The sequence below is a fragment of the Pinus tabuliformis genome, chromosome 1_2, assembly GCF_031772625.1.
Source record: "Pinus tabuliformis cultivar Carrire ecotype Pingquan chromosome 1_2, CPIR1, whole genome shotgun sequence".
NCBI classification, from domain to species: Eukaryota; Viridiplantae; Streptophyta; class Pinopsida; order Pinales; family Pinaceae; genus Pinus; species Pinus tabuliformis.
In genome coordinates, this window is record NC_142298.1 from 941,860,011 (window position 1) to 941,879,979 (window position 19,969).

Sequence of the window (19,969 nt, forward strand, 5' to 3'; positions counted from 1 at the left end):
GCAAATGAGAATTTATGTGCACTCTTTCCAAGAATGTCAATTATTGTTCTAACCATCGTGCAATAGTTTCTATGACCAAGTTTAGGCACATTGGTAAAAATGTTATATATCGTTCTTTTGTTAAATTATATCAATTTTTTGAACCATCATTTAAATAAAAAGATTTATCTTCTTTGCTAATTGTATTTCGTAATTATATTAATTTTTAATTAATTAATTATTTTTTAAAGAGAAATTTAAATTTATCCTCCTTGTCATAAACCAAATCACTTTGAAAGAAATTTGATTCTAAGTTATCTTGTTTCCACAATTTCATAGATTTTAAATTGACCAATTGAATTGCACAAAAACATGTTTTAATAATTATATTATTATATATCAAAAAAATTTAAAAATTAAATAAAAAGTAACCAGCCAATTAAAAAATTTATAATACTGTTTCCAAATTTAATAATTTAAATTTAACGAAATGCACTTACAAATGAGTCAAAATTGTTGTTTTTAATTACCCATATCAATTTAAACATATTGAAAACTCACACGCCTTGCATTACGTAATCTTAACCTTTAAAATCTAGGATTACCCTACAATATAATTTAAATTGACAATGTCCCATGGTGAAAGGCAACTGATGCTTTTAGCTTTAAAAAAGAATGGGTTTATCTTATATGTTTTTACTTAATTTGATGGTTAATGGAAGATATATATATAGAAATGATAAATGGTTATAATTAAATTGCAAAATTAATTTGTTTTTAAAGATATTAAACATATTAAAAACTCACCAATACTTTGGATTAAGTAATCTTAACTCTTAAAATCTAGGATTATCCTACAATATAATTTAAATGGACAATGTCTCAGGGTGAAATGAGAGTGATGCCTTTAGATTAAAAAAACAAAAAGAGATAAAAAGTTGGTGGTTTATCTGGTATGTTTTTATTAGTCCCTGCCATCTGGCATCCGGCAGGGACTATAGTAATCGATATGACCCCTACTTAGCATTACTTCACCCCTTTGCTTCTCTGTTATACGACGGTTATATCAAGGTTAAATCAAAGTTTCAAGGCTGTCTGCCCTCCCCGCCAGGATGCCGAAGGACTGCCATCTTATTTGGCCTCTTCCCGAGGCGGGAGAGGCCAAAACTTAGGCTATTTCGGAAATTTGTGACCTGTTCATTATCGTTAACCGTCACGGTTTGGTATTAATGTTAACATTAATTCGTTTGCAGGATATGCTAACGGGTAACGGGTGCTTTGTTTTGGTTGCAAGGTATGCTGAGCTTTGATGTTAACAGGTGTTGGTGCTGCAGGTGTGCAGGTGTCCGTGCATGCAGGGGTTGTGCGTGCTACATGGACAGCAGCTGTGTAGTTTGATGTCGCCGCTTATTTATTCTATGCACGCACCACTCCATTGCTCATTCGCCACTCTATTATGTTCTGCTTCTCTTGCTTCCCGCACACGATCGAGTCCCGCCGCTGTGCTGCCAGGCTCCCGGACTGTGAAACTTCTTTTTGTTCTTTCAGTTCTTTAAATTTGAAGCATGGGCTGTGCACCGTGCTGCGACAAAGCTGGAGTGAAGAGAGGGCCCTGGACTCTCGAAGAAGACAAGAAGCTGCTGGCATACATCGAGCAACACGGCCTTGGCAACTGGAGATCCGTTCCAGTCAATGCAGGTAACGACTTCTGTGCATAGATCTGTGTTAGCGTTCAATTCCCTGTAACAGAAGGATGTTTCACAAATTTGCTCGTGGGGCTTTATTTTGTTGTATTGCAGGTCTGCAACGGTGTGGAAAAAGCTGCCGCTTGCGGTGGACGAATTATCTCAGACCGAATTCAGCCTGCAAGAAGAGCAGACCATTATCCAGCTGCACGCTGCACAATCAGACATACATGAGGTAGGTGGAATAAATAACCTTAATTATAACTATCTGATTCCAAAATATTCTTAACATCTAAGATCAAAATAAATTCAATAAACCCAGATAATCTAAACAAAATTCCACTTGTTTTCAGGACAAATATATGTAAAATGTTACCTTGGCGGCTTCTCCGAGTTTGCGAAGTTTTTTGCTGGACTGGAGCTTTGTGAGAGCCCTGGTAAGTGCTCCTACGGGCGGTGCAGCTCCGTCTAGTGTGGCAGTTGGCAGCGAAACTTGTGAATTATTCATAGCCTCGTAAGCTTGTCCTGCTGTCATGGCTCCATCCCCAATCACGGCCACCACATGGTTTTTTTTTCTTCAGTAAATCTCTCCCAACTGCCATACCTGAAAACCCATATAATTCTTGTAACCAACTGTTCATTCCAGCCCCAAATACCTGTCCAGTGGAGATACTGGTAGAACTATGTCCAGCGCCAAAAGCATCGTATTTGCTTTCGTCCCGTTTGGGAAATCCGGCCAAACCAGAGGTCTGTCTGATTGTATGCATTTTGGATCTTCTCCCTGTCAAAATCTTGTGTGGATATGACTGCATCCATTTCCACAGCCTGGTTAAATGCATTCTAGCCAAAATCTCTTTTACAATTCATCTAGAATACAAAATATCTTACAAGTAATCATCGAAGTAATTTCTTATTGGCGGTGGTATTCAACTCACGAAGGCTATTGATAGCACCCACTCTTCTGTTACACAGAGTCAGCGCCATGAACTGAAATGGGTCACTCGCGGACTTTGCGAAGGCAATAAAATCCTTGTCTGGCTACTCGCTTTCTGAGTAAATCCTCCATCCCTTCTGGTACTGAAGCATCAGATACAAATACTACCAAACTTCGAGCCAAATCTCTCTCGTGAAAATGCAATACACCAGCACGGTAGATTCTACCACGGAAGTCCATGAACGCTGGCAAATAAAATTGATAGCCCGAAGCTTAAAATCTGCGTCGAGGCTAAACCATATTTTCTCATCGTCTTCACAAGAATGAAATGCTTCTGCATGAGCGATACGTGGCTGTGTTCATCATGAAAAAACAATCATGTGGGTGCCTTATTGCTTTGACACTCCCACAGGACGGTGGGACCTCCTTTTGTGACGTGGCGTCTCTTGCCTTGCGAGATGTGGCTCGATTCAAGAAGTGCCTTATCCAAACTAGACATAAGAGATTGCATGAAAGATTATCAGAAGTCTCATCAATCTATGATATTTCATAGAGAAAACGGAACCAGAACCAAACTCGTAAATACAAACAAGCCTAGTTAGGTTATTGATATATCTAGTCATATATATAATCAGTTACAACTTACAAAAATAAATCCATAAGCATAAACATGAACCATCACATGGACAAGGCTACTGGGATAGGCTGCTGGGTTTGTGGTCTTTCGTAGACTCGTGGTTGTCTAATAATGCGCATCTGCCAGTATTTCTGAATACGAGAGGACTCTTTGAGAAAAAGCTTCCCCTTTCAACTGGGCTAATCATGGTTTATCTCAATGTTTTGGTTTCTTGTATATATTTCACAGATATGGATTACTGTTTTAAAACTTCACAAATAGCTTGTTTCCACATCGTCGTTGGGAATTCATGCCATAGAGTTATTTTATTCTGAAGAACATTTTTCACAGGAAATCTTCCATGTGCATGCTTTCTAAATCTTGTTAGAAATGCAATTGCAATAATTGGCTGCCTGCATTATTGAATATCACAAATTTTCAGTGTTCAGTGTACATAGATGTTCATACGCATTCTCTTATGCATCGGTTTCTTTTTTAATATGAAGGGTTTGAAGCGCAAATACGTATGTAATGCCATAATAGCATAACTAGATATGGTTTACTGGTGCTCTATGTGGTTTGGGGAGTTTAACGTTTTCTGATCATGCGACAGAGGGTGGCGGTGGCGGTGGTGCATTAAGTAGCTTGGTAATCACAACAACACACTGTACAGTCCCCAAAATCGGTGATGCCTGTAATACAACAGACAGGACTACCATCTTTTTTTTGCATGAATTGCTCTCAATCCAGACTCGCCTAGAACATAAACTACGCTGTAAAACTAGTCCCGGGGTTTTCCTGTATACATTAATAATACAAATTTTAAAATAGTAAATAAAGCATACACACTGGATCCTTAATGAAGATTTAGAGCCCTCACAGTCATTACTTTCAATATATAACGTTAACAGGATCTGTATCTGCATTATTTTTCAAAATGTCTAACTATGAGCTTGGTGCTTTTTTGTGTCGCAGGAAAATCCACTCTCACTGATTCAAGAAGTTGCTGCTGGAGATGTCCGTTGGTATCATTGCTCAAGAAGTTGCTGGAGATGGCAGATGAAGCTGAACCGTTCCCTTCGTTTCTGCAAGCAAGAGTTTTTGCTATTTTTTGCATTCGCAGGGAGTTTAACGTGCAAATTAAGAAAATTTCTCTTTGTTCTAAGACAAAACTGGAAAATTGCAGCCTCTCTTTTTGAGTTTGAGAGCTAGAGTTGCTTGCCTGGCCGAGTTTGAGAGCTAGAGTTGCTTGCCTGGCCGCTCGCCTGCATGTCTTCACACTGTTAACGATGCCTTGAGACGCTAAGTCAACTTGATGCAGGGACTCGCTGCGTCGCAGCCGCCCTTGTTTATTTTGGTTGTTAATGGAAGATATATAGAAATGATAAATGGTTGTAATTCAATTGTAAAATTAGTTTGTGGTGGAGAGGTATTTTTTATAATTTAATATATATGAGAGATGTATAAAAAAAAATTAATATAAAAGTGAGTGTTATATTAAAAAAATATAGTTTTAGTGTTTTATATTTTATTTTTATATAGATATATTTTCTAATTAATTTTGTTTAATTTGTGAAAAAGTTGTTAGAACGATATATTTGAGTTGTGAATTTTTATAGATTGAGTGTTTTATGGGTATTTCAAAGTCATGTATTTATTTATACATTCAAAAATACATTTAGTATAATAGCAAATAAAGATTTCTCAAAAAATTGTATTGTCATATATTGATGAAAAAAGTTAAAACATTGAATAGTCCAAGTTCTCTATATATATTAAGTTTAACTTATAGATGAAATTACACTAGAATTTGACGATAAAATACATTTTTGAATGCATAAATGGATTCATTACCTTGAAAAACCCCATGGCACTCAAATTCTATAGATTAAACAGCTTCAACTAGAGTTTTAAAAAATACCTAGCATATTTTGGTTAAAATTAATCAGAAAAAAATGCCCCAAAAAAATCCATTCCATGTATTAGTTAGACTATGTGATGGGGACCCAGCCCACGTGTCCCACACTAACCCAGTCCTATGTGGACCTGCACTGTTATTTGATTTAAGATATGGTGTGATTGCAATTTATGAGGTAGGTGATTGTTAATCAACCCACGGTACTCACTCTTCCTCCTCTAGTGACACCTGTCCGTCTCGAAGTTTACCAAACCCTAACTTTACGCTTTTACCTTTTCACTGCCGGTTCGCGCCCATTTGGTCATTTTTACTCTGTCGCTCTGCTCTCAGTGGTTTTCTCAGGTGTTCGGCTCCGTCTCTGGTTCTAGTCCAACATTCGGCACTGTATATCCAGGTGAGGGTTTGTTCTTTGCTATATGTCTTTAATCTCTGCTCGAAATGATGCTAACCCTCACAGCCCCTCTGTGGTCAGGGTGTCCCTTTGTTTCTGCAACTTATGGGTCGGTTCACTACAGGTATGGCTTTGCCCCTTCAGCCATACAAGGGTTTTACTCTCTGTTATCTCCTTTACAGCTTCTTAGTATTGTTTCTGTTGCGTGGGTTTGGATTTGATTATGACCCTAACGTGGCTCTGCTGTGGTGGTTGCAGGTGACCGGTCCCGTGGTTTTGCAGGGATTTCGACTGTCTATCCTCCGGGTAGCCCTGTTCTTAACTTAATCTCTTCTGTGGTTCTTCGTCTTTGCTGTATTTGCTTGCTTCGGTGGTCTGTATTTGATATAGAGTCTGGCCTTTGTAATGTTTCAACCCGTAGCCGTAGCTTGAAGGGTTTCTATGAATACTTTCGTTTAATGGCTCGGTCCAATGTATCTTCGTTGCTCGGTCGTTCTGTAGCTGTGGATAGGAGGGTTTCTGTGTATTCGTTTATTTGGTGGTTGGGACCAACGAGTCCTCGTTGCACAGTACTTTCAGGTCATGGGAATTTTATAACCCTGCAAGATATTTACACAGTGGTATGTAATAAATATGAAACTCGGTGCTGTTGCTTACCAGTTTGACTGTGGACCGTCGTATCTTGCGTTTTTTGCTTGACTCTCTTCGCTTTATACTCGCTCTCGGCCTCGGCTGGTCATGAGACTTTTGGAGTTGTGATACTTTGTTACTGTGTCGACCTGCAATGTATGGAATGAACAGAAATATATGTATGTGTGCTTTCTTTTGGAGTAATGAAACTTGGTTACTGTATTTGTCTGTAACGAATGGAATGAACAGGACTGTATATGCATGCGTATTCTATCTTAGAGGACATAAATCTTGCAATCTTGAATTTAATTGTGCACTTGAACAATTTATGAAGGAAACAAAATGTATTTTGCTTATTCTCTTTTCAATGCTTCGCTCCGGAACCCGTCTGGGTTATTTCATCTGTCTTTTTATACAATAGTCCAGCAGTTAGATAATTGCTTGGTAGTTACTACATTACAGTTGCTTGGCAGTTACTATCAGTTTATGCGACTTGACTATTTGTTTGTTTATCTGTTTCCCCTGTTCCATAAGGGTTTACGACTTACATTGATTATTGTCATTTATCTAATTCTTAACAACTCTAGTTTAAGACCTGTTACTACAGTCCCCTAACAACTCTAATTAAGACCTGTTACCACAATTTAAAAACAGAACAGATTACATAGAAACTTAAGCTATTAGAAACAAATGTTGTAGTTGACCTTGGAAGAACAAAATAAAAAAAAACAATAAGAACTCTGACAGTCTTGCTGTCCATTTGTCGAAATATTCATCTTTCCCAATCTTCTTCAGAAACTTTGTCTGCCCCTTCTCGGTCTTCGCCCTGTCGACCAGATGCTCCTGCATCAGGCTGCCGGGGTAAAAGAGAGATCTCATGGCTCCGTTCCATGAGTTCTTCCACCGAGTAGCCTGCCTTCCGAATCTGTATCTCGTCGAGCCAGGAACTGTCCTCCATTGGACGGTCCTTCCACTTAACGAGATAACGCAGATACTCCTTTCTGCGTGTCTTCTTGGCCACCTGTGTGCTGATGATTCCTTCTATCTCATGGGTCTTGACCGACGGTAACTGTTTCTTCCAAAGACTGTCCTCGAACTGGGTGTCCCGTTGTGGCTGTACCATTCTTCCATCTTCTGTCTGGGCATGACATGGAAACAGGTTTGCCACGTTGAATATGGGTGATATACCTATATCAGGTGGCAGCTGAATTTCATATGCATTTGCTGAAAATTTGCGCAGAATTTTGCATGGGCGGATTTTTTTGAACTTCAGTTTGTTATACGTACCCTTAGGAAACCGTTCCCGGCGCAAATGTGCAAGGACTTCGTCTCCAATCTGAAAATGTACCTCACGCCGTCTTATGTCTGCATGCTGCTTATACTTCTGCGTGTTGTCCTGTAACCTCAGTTTGACTTTCTCATGCAGTTCGCTCATCGCTTCAGCAAAATCTTCCCCGTCTGCACTTCTCCTCTCTAGCTGTCCCAAATCCCGTAACTCATGTACTCCTCTCGGATGCATACCATACAAGATTTGGAATGGGCTAAGACCGGTGCTCCGGTTAGGCGAATCGTTATAAGCGAATTCTGCCTGGGCAAGAGCTCGATCCCACAAGCGCGAGTTTTCTCCTGTTAAGCTTCGTAACAAGTTGCCCAAACTCCTGTTCACTACCTCTGTCTGCCCATCGGTCTGCGGGTGATATGCAGAACTGAAATTTAACTGTGTGCCCAGCTTTTTCCACAGGGTGCGCCAAAAATGCCCCGTAAACTTCACATCCCTGTCTGAAACTATAGTCTTTGGTAAGCCATGTAATCGAACTACTTCTGTGAAGAAGAGATGTGCCACGTTTGTGGCGTCGCTAGTCTTCCGGCACGGAATGAAATGAGCCATCTTTGAAAACCGATCCACCACCACCATCACTGAATCATATCCTCGCTGCGTTCTAGGCAGTCCTAGGACAAAGTCAATGCTGACTGAATCCCACGGTCTGCTTGGAACTGGTAAGGGTGTGTATAATCCAGTATTCTGGCTGTGTCCTTTCGCCAGTTGGCAGATTTTACACCTGGTTATATATCTCTGTACGTCCCGACTCATTTTCGGCCAGTAATAAAAATGTCTTAGCTGTTCCAATGTTTTATCAACGCCAAAATGTCCTGCTAAACCGCCACTATGTTTCTCTTTCACTAAATTTTCTCTCATTGAACAATCCGGAATACATAGCTGTCCACCTCGGAATAATAATCCTTCCTGTAAATTAAAATCTAGCCATGGGCTTGTATTCCTTAAGACAGGATTTTGGCATGCCTCAAAGGCTTCTTTGAAATCCACGTCCATCTGGTATAAATCCTTCAAATACTCGAATCCCATCACCTGTATACCACTTTCCTGTAAGAGCAAGGCTCTTCTGCTCAAAGCATCCGCCACTTTGTTGGCTTGCCCACTTATGTGTTTCAACACAAAAGTGAAACTTTGCAGGTACTCCACCCACTTGGCATGTTTATGGTTCAGTTTATGTTGCTGAGTTATGTACTGTAACGCAGAATTATCAGAGAACAAAACGAACTCATTACCTAGTAAATAGTGCCTCCAATGCTTCAAGGCCTGAACCACTGCATAGAATTCTTTGTCGTATGACGAATACTTCTGCCGACTTTCGTTTAGCTTTTCACTAAAGAATGCTACTGGTATGTCCTCTTGACTGAGTACAGCGCCAATAGCTGTCCCGCTGGCATCACACCGAACCTGAAAAGGTTTGCTAAAATCGGGCAGTCTCAAGATTGGCCTCTCCGTTATTTTCCGCTTCAGAAGTTGGAAACTGTCTTCTGCTGCCTTAGTCCAGCAAAAAGGTTGGCTGGCCTTTTTGATGGTTTCTAGCATGGGCGCGCAGATTTCACTAAAATTCTTAATGAACTTTCTGTAAAAGCTCGTTAAACCGTGAAAGCTACGTACCTCGAATAAACTCTTAGGTGACGGCCAACTCATGATCGCCTCAATCTTCTCCGGGTCCATCTTTAGCTCATTCTCTGCCACTACAAATCCCAGATAAATCAACTCCTTCTGCAAGAAAGTGCATTTCTTCAAATTTATCAGCAGTTTGTTCTGCTGCAGCTTCTCGAATACTCTTCGAATATGTTGAAGGTGCTCTCTTTTCGTCCTGCTAAAAATTAGAATATCGTCCAGATAGACTATCACGAATTTTCCAATAAATTCCTTTAACATTTCGTTCATGAGTCTCATAAAAGTACTCGGAGCGTACAGCCCTTCGTCGGTCTTGAAGGCTGTCTTCCATTCGTCCCCTTCCCTGATTCTGATCTGATGATACCCACTTTTCAGATCTATTTTTGTAAAATATGCTGCCCCACTAAGACAGTCCATCATGTCATCCATCCTAGGCAAGGGAAACCTGTATCGAATGGTGATCTTGTTTATAGCCCGCGAATCTGTGCACATTCGCCATTCTCCTCCCTTCTTGGGCGCAAGGACTGTAGGTACTGCACAAGGGCTCAAACTCTCTCTGATCAGTCCCTTATCTAACAGCTCCTGCACTTGTTTGCGTACTTCTTCATTGTCCTTTGGACTCATTCTGTACGCTGCCTTGTTCGGTAAACTTGATCCTGGTATAAAATCAATATGGTGGCTGATGCTCCTCTTGGGAGGCAACTTATCAGGTAGTTCATCAGCCGCAATATCTGGAAATTCTTCTAACAGCTCTTGTACCTCTTTGGGCAATTCTGATTTCTCCAAGCTCAGTAATACTGGCTTCATCCTTCTCACCACTGCAAAATTAATCTCATCTTCTTCAATCTGCTTTATGAACTGTTTTCCTCCAAGTAATAGCGCCTTTGTTCCGCTTGACTCTGCCGAATCTTCCTCTTTGATGGGTACAAGTGTGTGTTTGACCCCATCCTTCACGAACTTATAACAGTTAGTTTTCCCATCGTGTGTCACCTTCCTGTCATACTGCCATGGTCTTCCGAGCAGTATGTGGCACACGTCCATGGGCATAATATCGCAGACCACTGTATCGTGGTACTTGCCAATGCGAAACTCTACTTCACATTGTTCATCAACCAACAGCTGGTGGCCTTTCTGCAGCCACGACACCTTGTAAGGTGTGGGGTGCTTCAGTCGCTTCAACCCCAGTTTTTCCACCATCTCTGTGGCAACCAAGTTATCTGTACTCCCGCTGTCTATTATCACCTTACAGCACTTTCCATGCGATTTACAGACTGTCCGGAACAGTGCCTTCCGCTGTGTTGTTTCAACCACTTCCTTGGTTGGCTTTAACAATACTTTGTTCAAAATCAAAGCTTCCCCCGTCTCCGCCATGTCTTCCACCTCCCGGGGTTGTGCTTCAGCTTCTTCAGGCTGTGCCATCAGCGTTCCCCTCTGACCGGCTTGTTCAACTTCTGGACACTCAAAGGCTCTGTGCCCCCATTTTTGGCACCTGTAGCACTGGACATTAGTCCCTCTTCCGCGGCCATTCCCTCGTCCTCTTTGGTATGACCGACCTCCTCTGGTGCTATCCCCTTTTTCTGCTGTCCCTGAAGTTTTTGAACTGTCGCCTTCTTCGCTGTTCGCAGCACTCCTTCCTCTACCGTAGGATTGTCCCCGTCCTCTGCTATTTCCTCTCCCTCTTCTGCTGTTTTGTTTTCTGTTAATCTTTTCCTCAGCCTTTACAGCACTCTGAAAGGCTTCTTCAATATTTCGGGGAGAAAGGATGCTAATTTCATCCAGAATTTCCATCCTCAAGCCATTGACATATCTCGCTGTTTTTTCTGGAGTTTCATCTGTATAACCAGCACGTAGATTTACCCGGTAGAACTCTTCCGTATACTCTTTGACAGTCATACCTCTCTGTTTCAAATTCTGTACTCGCCGACATAGTTCAACCTGGTAATCTTTCGGCAGAAATCTGCCCTTCAATTTTGCTACCATTCTTGACCAACTCCGTATAGGTAATTTGTTCAGTCTTTTTCTGTCTGCTTGGACATTATCCCACCACAAGAGGGCATGTCCCTTCAACTTAGTAGCAGCGAACTTGACTCTCTTATCCTCCTTAACTTCCTCATTTTCGAAATACTTATCCAGTTCGCTTATCCAATCCAATAGGATATCAGCAGACAGACTGCCATCGTAATTTGAAATCTCTGTTTTGGGTTTGCTGCTGGCCAATAAAATTGAACGCAGCAGTCTCAATTCTGGAGCTTCTTCATCAGAACCGTCTGTAGCAGCTACCGCTTCGTCCTCACTATCATCTCCCAGTTCCGGGTCTCTTCGTCTACCCGCTTCCACTGCTTCCAAGCGAGCTGTCAAAATTCTAATCTGTTCTCTCAATCCTTCATCTGCTCCTCTGCGTGCACCTCTTCCACGTCCTCGTCTTGGCACTTGCCCTTCTGCCATGTTCCTCTATATATATACAAAAAAAACTGCTCTGATACCAATTGATGGGGACCCAGCCCACGTGTCCCGCACTAACCCAGTCCTATGTGGACCTGCACTGTTATTTGATTTAAGATATGGTGTGATTGCAATTTATGAGGTAGGTGATTGTTAATCAACCCACGGTACTCACTCTTCCTCCTCTAGTGACACCTGTCCGTCTCGAAGTTTACCAAACCCTAACTTTACGCTTTTACCTTTTCACTGCCGGTTCGCGCCCATTTGGTCATTTTTACTCTATCGCTCTGCTCTCAGTGGTTTTCTCAGGTGTTCGGCTCCGTCTCTGGTTCTAGTCCAACATTCGGCACTGTATATCCAGGTGAGGGTTTGTTCTTTGCTATATGTCTTTAATCTCTGCTCGAAATGATGCTAACCCTCGCAGCCCCTCTGTGGTCAGGGTGTCCCTTTGTTTCTGCAACTTATGGGTCGGTTCACTACAGGTATGGCTTTGCCCCTTCAGCCATACAAGGGTTTTACTCTCTGTTATCTCCTTTACAGCTTCTTAGTATTGTTTCTGTTGCGTGGGTTTGGATTTGATTATGACCCTAACGTGGCTCTGCTGTGGTGGTTGCAGGTGACCGGTCCCGTGGTTTTGCAGGGATTTCGACTGTCTAACCTCCGGGTAGCCCTGTTCTTAAATTAATCTCTTCTGTGGTTCTTCGTCTTTGCTGTATTTGCTTGCTTCGGTGGTCTGTATTTGATATAGAGTCTGGCCTTTGTAATGTTTCAACCCGTAGCCGTAGCTTGAAGGGTTTCTATGAATACTTTCGTTTAATGGTTCGGTCCAATGTATCTTCGTTGCTCGGTCGTTCTGTAGCTGTGGATAGGAGGGTTTCTGTGTATTCGTTTATTTGGTGGTTGGGACCAACGAGTCCTCGTTGCACAGTACTTTCAGGTCATGGGAATTTTATAACCCTTCAAGATATTTACACAGTGGTATGTAATAAATATGAAACTCGGTGCTGTTGCTTACCAGTTTGACTGTGGACCGTCGTATCTTGCGTTTTTTGCTTGACTCTCTTCGCTTTATACTCGCTCTCGGCCTCGGCTGGTCATGAGACTTTTGGAGTTGTGATACTCTGTTACTGTGTCGACCTGCAATGTATGGAATGAACAGAAATATATGTATGTGTGCTTTCTTTTGGAGTAATGAAACTTGGTTACTGTATTTGTCTGTAACGAATGGAATGAACATGACTGTATATGCATGCGTATTCTATCTTAGAGGACATAAATCTTGCAATCTTGAATTTAATTGTGCACTTGAATAATTTATGAAGGAAACAAAATGTATTTTTCTTATTCTCTTTTCAATGCTTCGCTCCAGAACCCGTCTGGGTTATTTCATCTGTCTTTTTATACAATAGTCCAGCAGTTAGATAACTGCTTGGTAGTTACTACATTACAGTTGCTTGGCAGTTACTATCAGTTTATGCGACTTGACTATTTGTTTGTTTATCTGTTTCCCCTGTTCCATAAGGGTTTACGGCTTACATTGATTATTGTCATTTATCTAATTCTTAACAACTCTAGTTTAAGACCTGTTACTACAGTCCCCTAACAACTCTAATTAAGACCTATTACCACAATTTAAAAACAGAACAGATTACATAGAAACTTAAGCTATTAGAAACAAATGCTGTAGTTGACCTTGGAAGAACAAAATAAAAAAAAACAATAAGAACTCTGACAGTCTTGCTGTCCATTTGTCGAAATATTCATCTTTCCCAATCTTCTTCAGAAACTTTGTCTGCCCCTTCTCGGTCTTCGCCCTGTCGACCAGATGCTCCTGCATCACTATGCATTAATTTTGATTAAATTTCTTATTTTGTTAATAAATACTTTTTAAATCTTAATATGAGGGAAATGTGTAATTGTTTCATGGAGTGAGCTTGTGATATTTAAAAAAATATTATGAAATCCACTATAAATATTAATAAAAAAAGTAATGTACTTAATATATATATATATATATTCCTTTACCACTTAAGATGAAATTTACATATAGTATTTAAAGAAAATATTAATAACAAACAAAATATTAATATTAAAGTACAATATTTCAATATAATTATAGTTATACATATACAAAGCAAGAAATTTCCTATAATTGAAATATTTTAAGGGTATGTTTTTCAATATTAGGGAGATGTGTACTTTGTATAATTAACAAAAAGTTGAAATGTAATGTGTATGCAGGTCCATCTTAATTATGAATTTATCATGTGCAAAGAAGAATCAAGTCCCTTATGGTGAAACAAACTTTTAAATTAAAAACCTTTAGTAAAGGTTTATATTTTGAGAGGTTTAATTCCTCTAAACACATAATAGGTATAGAATTAAAATTCATTAATATTGGTTCATGGGTTGATGATTTTATTTGTATTTTTATATTCTTTTGGGTTTGAAGTTGTCTTCCATACCAACACATCCTATGTTACTAGTGTATCCATCTTTCAAGCATGAAAAATACATTGTGCATAAAAATAAAATAATAATGTCAAAGTGGGAGAAGAAAAATTCACAGTGAAAGAAGACACATTTACATTGTGCACAAAAAAAGAATAATAATATCAAAGTGAGAGAAGAAACATTCAAAATGAAAAAAGAAACACATGCTAAGAGAATATATGTAACTAAATTACTATTGTTAATTTTTTAACGTTACAATGAACAATCAGTAAATTTTGTAATTCAAATTAACTAATGGAAAATGGAGTAATTTAATAAGTGGACAAGCTTATTTCTTTTTCAATACAAATTCTATCCCAAATTCAAATATAAATTTGTCAAAAGCCATAGTTTACCTAATCAATGAAAATTTCAACCATAAAATTTATCTTTAGAGATTCCGGTCCATTTTAAAACAACTTAGATCATCAAACTTTGGAAAAAATAAGAAAATCAAACATAAAATATCAATTCAAGAGCTATATAAATAACAAACTTATCTCTCATTACTACCATATGATAATATAAAAATCAAAATTCTCCGGTTTAAATTGATTTAAAATTACACTATCTCTCAAAACATTATTTACTAATATTTAAATATTATAAAAATAAATATTTATAAATACCTAAATTTTTTTATATTAAACTATTATTAAATTTATATATATATATATATTTATATTTATAATTATAATTTTAGAAAACTAAGATACTCTTTAAAAAAAATTATATTATCATTAATGTTATAGATAATTTAATGAAAATATTTTTAGTTCTTAAATTTCATTATACACATTTACTTCCGAACTATATTTCCAACTAGAACATGTGAAATTATTAAATTTACCAACTTCAATATGATTTCCTCACAACTATAAACATCACCTACGCAATAAATATAAATGAAAATTATTCAAACTTTAAAATCTTAATCATTAATAAGAAGCGCACATAGTATTACATAGTCTGCCCGGGAAAAAAAATCGTGTGAAATTTGTTAAAACAGGTACCATAAATAGGTAAGTACACATATCAATGTGAAAATGTAACATCAAAGGGATAATCTTTGTTTGGTCTTGAGAGTGTTCACCCCTCTTGTCTTCTCGTGTCATCCCAACTTTCTCCCCTACACCCTTAGAGCAGGGCCACGTGATTTTCATGTGGCACCACTCCTCAATTGCCATGTGGCAGCAATGTGCAAAAACAACGCCAATAATCTGGCCATGGAAAGGGACACGAGGGAAATCATGTTGAGGAATACCAGAGGTGGGGCTCCCCATATCATTATTTTATGACCTTCTAGGTAGGGTGACCTAGTACTCATTGATGACGTGTTCAATTGATGACTCCCCTCCTCTAACCCTTTCTTGACAATGACATGCCATCATGTGGATGGCCAACCATTGATGTTAGAGCAGTCTGGCAACTAACAATAACAAAATCTAGATTGCAAGGTCACCTACAATTTGGTCACCACCCTAATGATGACAACCCTCAAGGTCTTTCACACTGCTTTTGTCAAAAAGTGGTGGTGCCCTGGTGGACTCCCCATGTTAAGTTTATGCTCAACATGAGTGGATCTCAGTTGGAGGCTTTCTGGCATATACGTGTGGTTTAAGCCTCTAAGGGTGTTTGAAATCACATTCTCATTTTCATAGTGATTTGGCTTACCCATCTAATTACACGTGGCATTAGGCCCACATGAAGTAAGGCAGCTAAGTTATACCTACCTCTATGAAATTAGATCACTTCCTACATCATCTTCAATTGACTAAGGTACATTTGACATTTACAAAGGGAGGTGCATCTTTATAGAATAAGAAGCTTCTACTAAACTACTTCTCATTTTTTCTCTAAGTCGCTTTCCTCCTCCTAAACGGATTCGTGGGGCTATCTATCATGAATCGACTCGTGGAAAAGGGGCGTGAGAGAATTCTGTATTAATTTTTTGGTTTTATATTTGATTGCAAGATTTTTTATTTTTTATTTTTTTTTAAAAGTAAATATTTGGTTTATTAAAAATATATAATTTAACGATAAAAAAAATATATATAAAAATAGAATTTTATAATATTTAAATGATAAGATATATCACATATATATATTTGAATTTTGAAAATTTATTAATGAAAAAATGGAAAATAATAAATTATGAAAATAAAAATGTTTAATCAATAAAAAAACATACAGTAAAAAAGAAAAAATAATATTAAATTAAATAAATAAATAAAACATGACACAAAAAGGAAAGCTTTAAACAATAAAGACAAATGAAGAAAGGGAAAAAGAAATAACATAAAAATATATTAAAAGTAAAAATAAGAAAGGGAAAAAAAATAAAAAGGAATGTAAATCAATAAATTATATATATATATATATATATATATATATATATAAAATAAAGGTATTAATTAATAAAACTAAATTAAAAAAATAAAGAAAAAGGGTTTAGAGATAAAAGTGGGAAGTTAAAAGTAAAAAAAATTGACATCTAAATCAGGAAAAAATAAAGGTTAGAAGGAGAACAACAAGGAGAAAAACAAAGATCATAGGAGAAAAAGCAAGGAGAAAAATAGACATCATACGAAAAAGATGGAAAATAATTTATAAATTAGAAATGAAATTTTAAATTAAAAATAAATAAATAAGGAAGCCAATCATTGCAAAGTGTCTCTACTTTAAAATCATGTTTACCTTATTTTGCAAATGATTACAACATATTGTCAAAATTAACTTAATCAATAAATCTATTTTCAACCACTAATTTATAATGATATCATTTTTTTAATGGAAATTGACATAATGTGTGGAGGTGAGAATCATTTCTCCACTCTTTAACATAAATATTAGAAAATGTGCTTTTATAATTATTTTTCTTAATTAAAGTGAAATCATTTTTGTTTAATTCGTTGGAATTACTATAATCCCATTAACTAACATCATTGTACCTAACCGTCTAATTGACCTGCTTTTAGTGGTAATTTGTTAGACATTAATTAAATTATCTTATATTATCTTATGTGAATGGATGAGACAAGATATTAAGTTTGGTGAACACTATTAATAGTTGAGATACATAGCCTGCAGAGGTTTGGTCTCGTGGTCAGCAGACAATCTGTTAAGTCGTTCGTGCTGCTGTGCAGGTCACGAGTTCGAGTCTCATCTTACCCGAGGGTCGTTCTTGCGGGTTGGGCGGTTCCTCTTAGAGGTTATAGTGGCAGCTGGTGGGATTCGACCCCGTGTAACGCGAGTACGATACCACCATCGTTGCCAATTCCGCTAGTCAACAAAAAAAATAGTTGAGATACATACTCAAAATTAATAAAGAAAACTAGAATGACATTGAACAATGTCATAGCTACAAAATGACCATATATCCTATGTCTCATAGCACTAGAGTTTTGTGGTATTTCTGTTACAAATAAAAAAGGGATACTCATTTGTAGCACACCCAAGCCCCTATTGTCATATTAGGGTTGTGGGGAAAAATTAGACTCAACCTTCTAGGTTTATTGTGAAGATGGAGTTATCAAATTTCCTCTTTCTTCCATCACCTTAAATCACAATATTAATACTACCATCATCTTCTATTCTCAAAAGATTTCTGACGATATACATTTCATCTCGTTCTGAGCTCCAAGCATAAAGTTATGCCCATTTGAAGATTTACCCCCTTAAGGGCCACATTAACTTCCCTACAAGCCATGTGGTTGACACATGTATTCCTTTGTCACACATCACCCCCATGTTAGTCCATGTCCTAGGCCCACCTATCATATTAGACCCTCGCCACATCTTTGTTTTCCACATAATTCTCCTTATCAAAATTCTCGAGGTTCTAGTATCTGATATACTGATATATCCAAAGGTAAAATTCTCCGATGTTTTGGTATATTTAATATTTTGATATCCCGATGTTAAAGATCAAGATATCAAAACATCTAAATAATATCTATAAGTGCAAAACTCCATAAATTCCCCATATGTCGATGACTTATAGGACAACTCATCATGGTACATCATTTCTCTGACATCCAATTGACATCCAACATGTGATAGTTGTTGATGTGGTTGACATGTGGCACTGTTGACATGTATATCGAGATATCAAGATACTGAATATTTTCCAAGGAACAACCTTCACGAAGTTCCAATATGTTAATATGGCAACTCAATGTGCCACCTCATTTCTCAACATCTAATCACCACCTGACATGCCATGTGTCACTCATATTTGCCTAGATGGCATGCCAAAAACACCAAATTTGAGTGATATGTGCCCTCCACCTAGCATTGCCACACCACCATTCATGAGGCATCATGACATCACTCTCGAGGGTTTCCCAATACTCCAACACTTCAGTATATGATGTTATCAATTAACAAGCTTGGTTAACATAATGTTTTCCATCAAGAGTTGGTCCATTTATCGAAGTTGTGCATTACCAAACAACTCTAAAAGGCATTCCCTTGGTTCTTCTGAGGTTCGATATTCTGATAATCCTCCTTCTAGTTATCTCTCGGTCCTAGCTCCTGTCGGCCCATGTTACTAGGGGCTAAGCTTAGACCAAGACTCCAAACTCCAATTTTGCAGTAAAATTTTGGGACTTGTTGCACAATTCCCTTATGATATTCTGGATTCTTTAACTGCATCCAAGGTAGTTAAACACTCTACCTTTAACTAGGCCACTCCAAGCCTCATATTTCTATTACTAACAAGATAGAGAAGTCACAAGTTGGTGTATATTCAAAGACATATGGAACCTTGCGCTCTTACCACATACCGGTCTCACTTCACCATTACAGTTTGCATCATAATTCATCATGACAACATTCATGAAACAATACTAATTGTAGCCATTACACCCAATATTAACATCTCAATTTATGAACATACAACATACAGAGGATAGAATTAACATAAGACAAAGGCTTCTATTGCATATAACATACATATCTATAACAAAAATGTAGAGCAACATCCCAACAATCTATGTTAGTTCTTAGCTCTCTATTTTTGTTCATTCAACATTATAACTTTTAGCCTCCCATAACATTGACATAACATTTAAACATTAAGAACTAAGCAAAATTTACGTGTTATTTACAATAAAATAAATACACTTATGTGTTCCACTTTATTTTGGAAATTGAAGAAGGAACAACCACTCTCCACCCAATCGTAGGAACAATTATACTACATGTTTCTTGCAAGCAACCAGCCCCAAGTTGAATCTGTCTAAAATATGCTTCACTCGGGGAATTTCAACAAAGGTACATTCTAGGGTATAAAGGATGAAGGCCAATCTCCTTCACTTATAGGAAACACGAGTGTTTCCTCTCAATTACTTATTCTAGTTATTCACACAACCAATTATCACCACAAACGGCTTGCACAACACAAAAGAATATCCCTTCACCACTTCGTACGGTCCCTCGACGATCCTCACTCTCTTTAGTGCTTCTTGTGCACAATATAATTAGACAAAAAAGTTATTTTTTATTTACCTAACTCAATCTAGGAGCTTCCTCATCGGTTTCCAATCACAATTCAAAATAGGGATCCCTCATGAGCCAAATGCATCTTAGAAGATTGCTCTATCTCCCCAGTTTTTAGTGACTCTCCCTTTACCCTTGTAGTAAATAATCCACATGGGTTTACAAATTGCTTGATTCGTAATGGGATTATGGGTTCCTTTTTCACATAGTATCTTTGTCTCCAGTGTCTGCAACCACATGCACACACAATCTTCTTTTATTGTCACAATGGAAATATCCCTCTTCCTAGTGTTGTCTCACGTTTGAGAGGTATGAGGTCCCTGTTTGAGATGAATATTCAACCAGGACTTGTTTCATGTTATGTAGCCCATGCTTGTGGCAGTCTAATACATCCTCCTCCACATCTCTTATAATTGCCTGGAA

At 38.0% G+C, this 19,969-nt stretch overlaps 1 pseudogene; it reads left to right on the forward strand.

Annotated features, from left to right (window-relative positions):
- Positions 1-1,544: 1,544 nt before the first annotated feature.
- On the forward strand, positions 1,545-1,953 carry LOC149209053 (transcription factor MYB106 pseudogene; annotated as a pseudogene).
- The last annotated feature ends 18,016 nt before the right edge of the window (positions 1,954-19,969 follow it).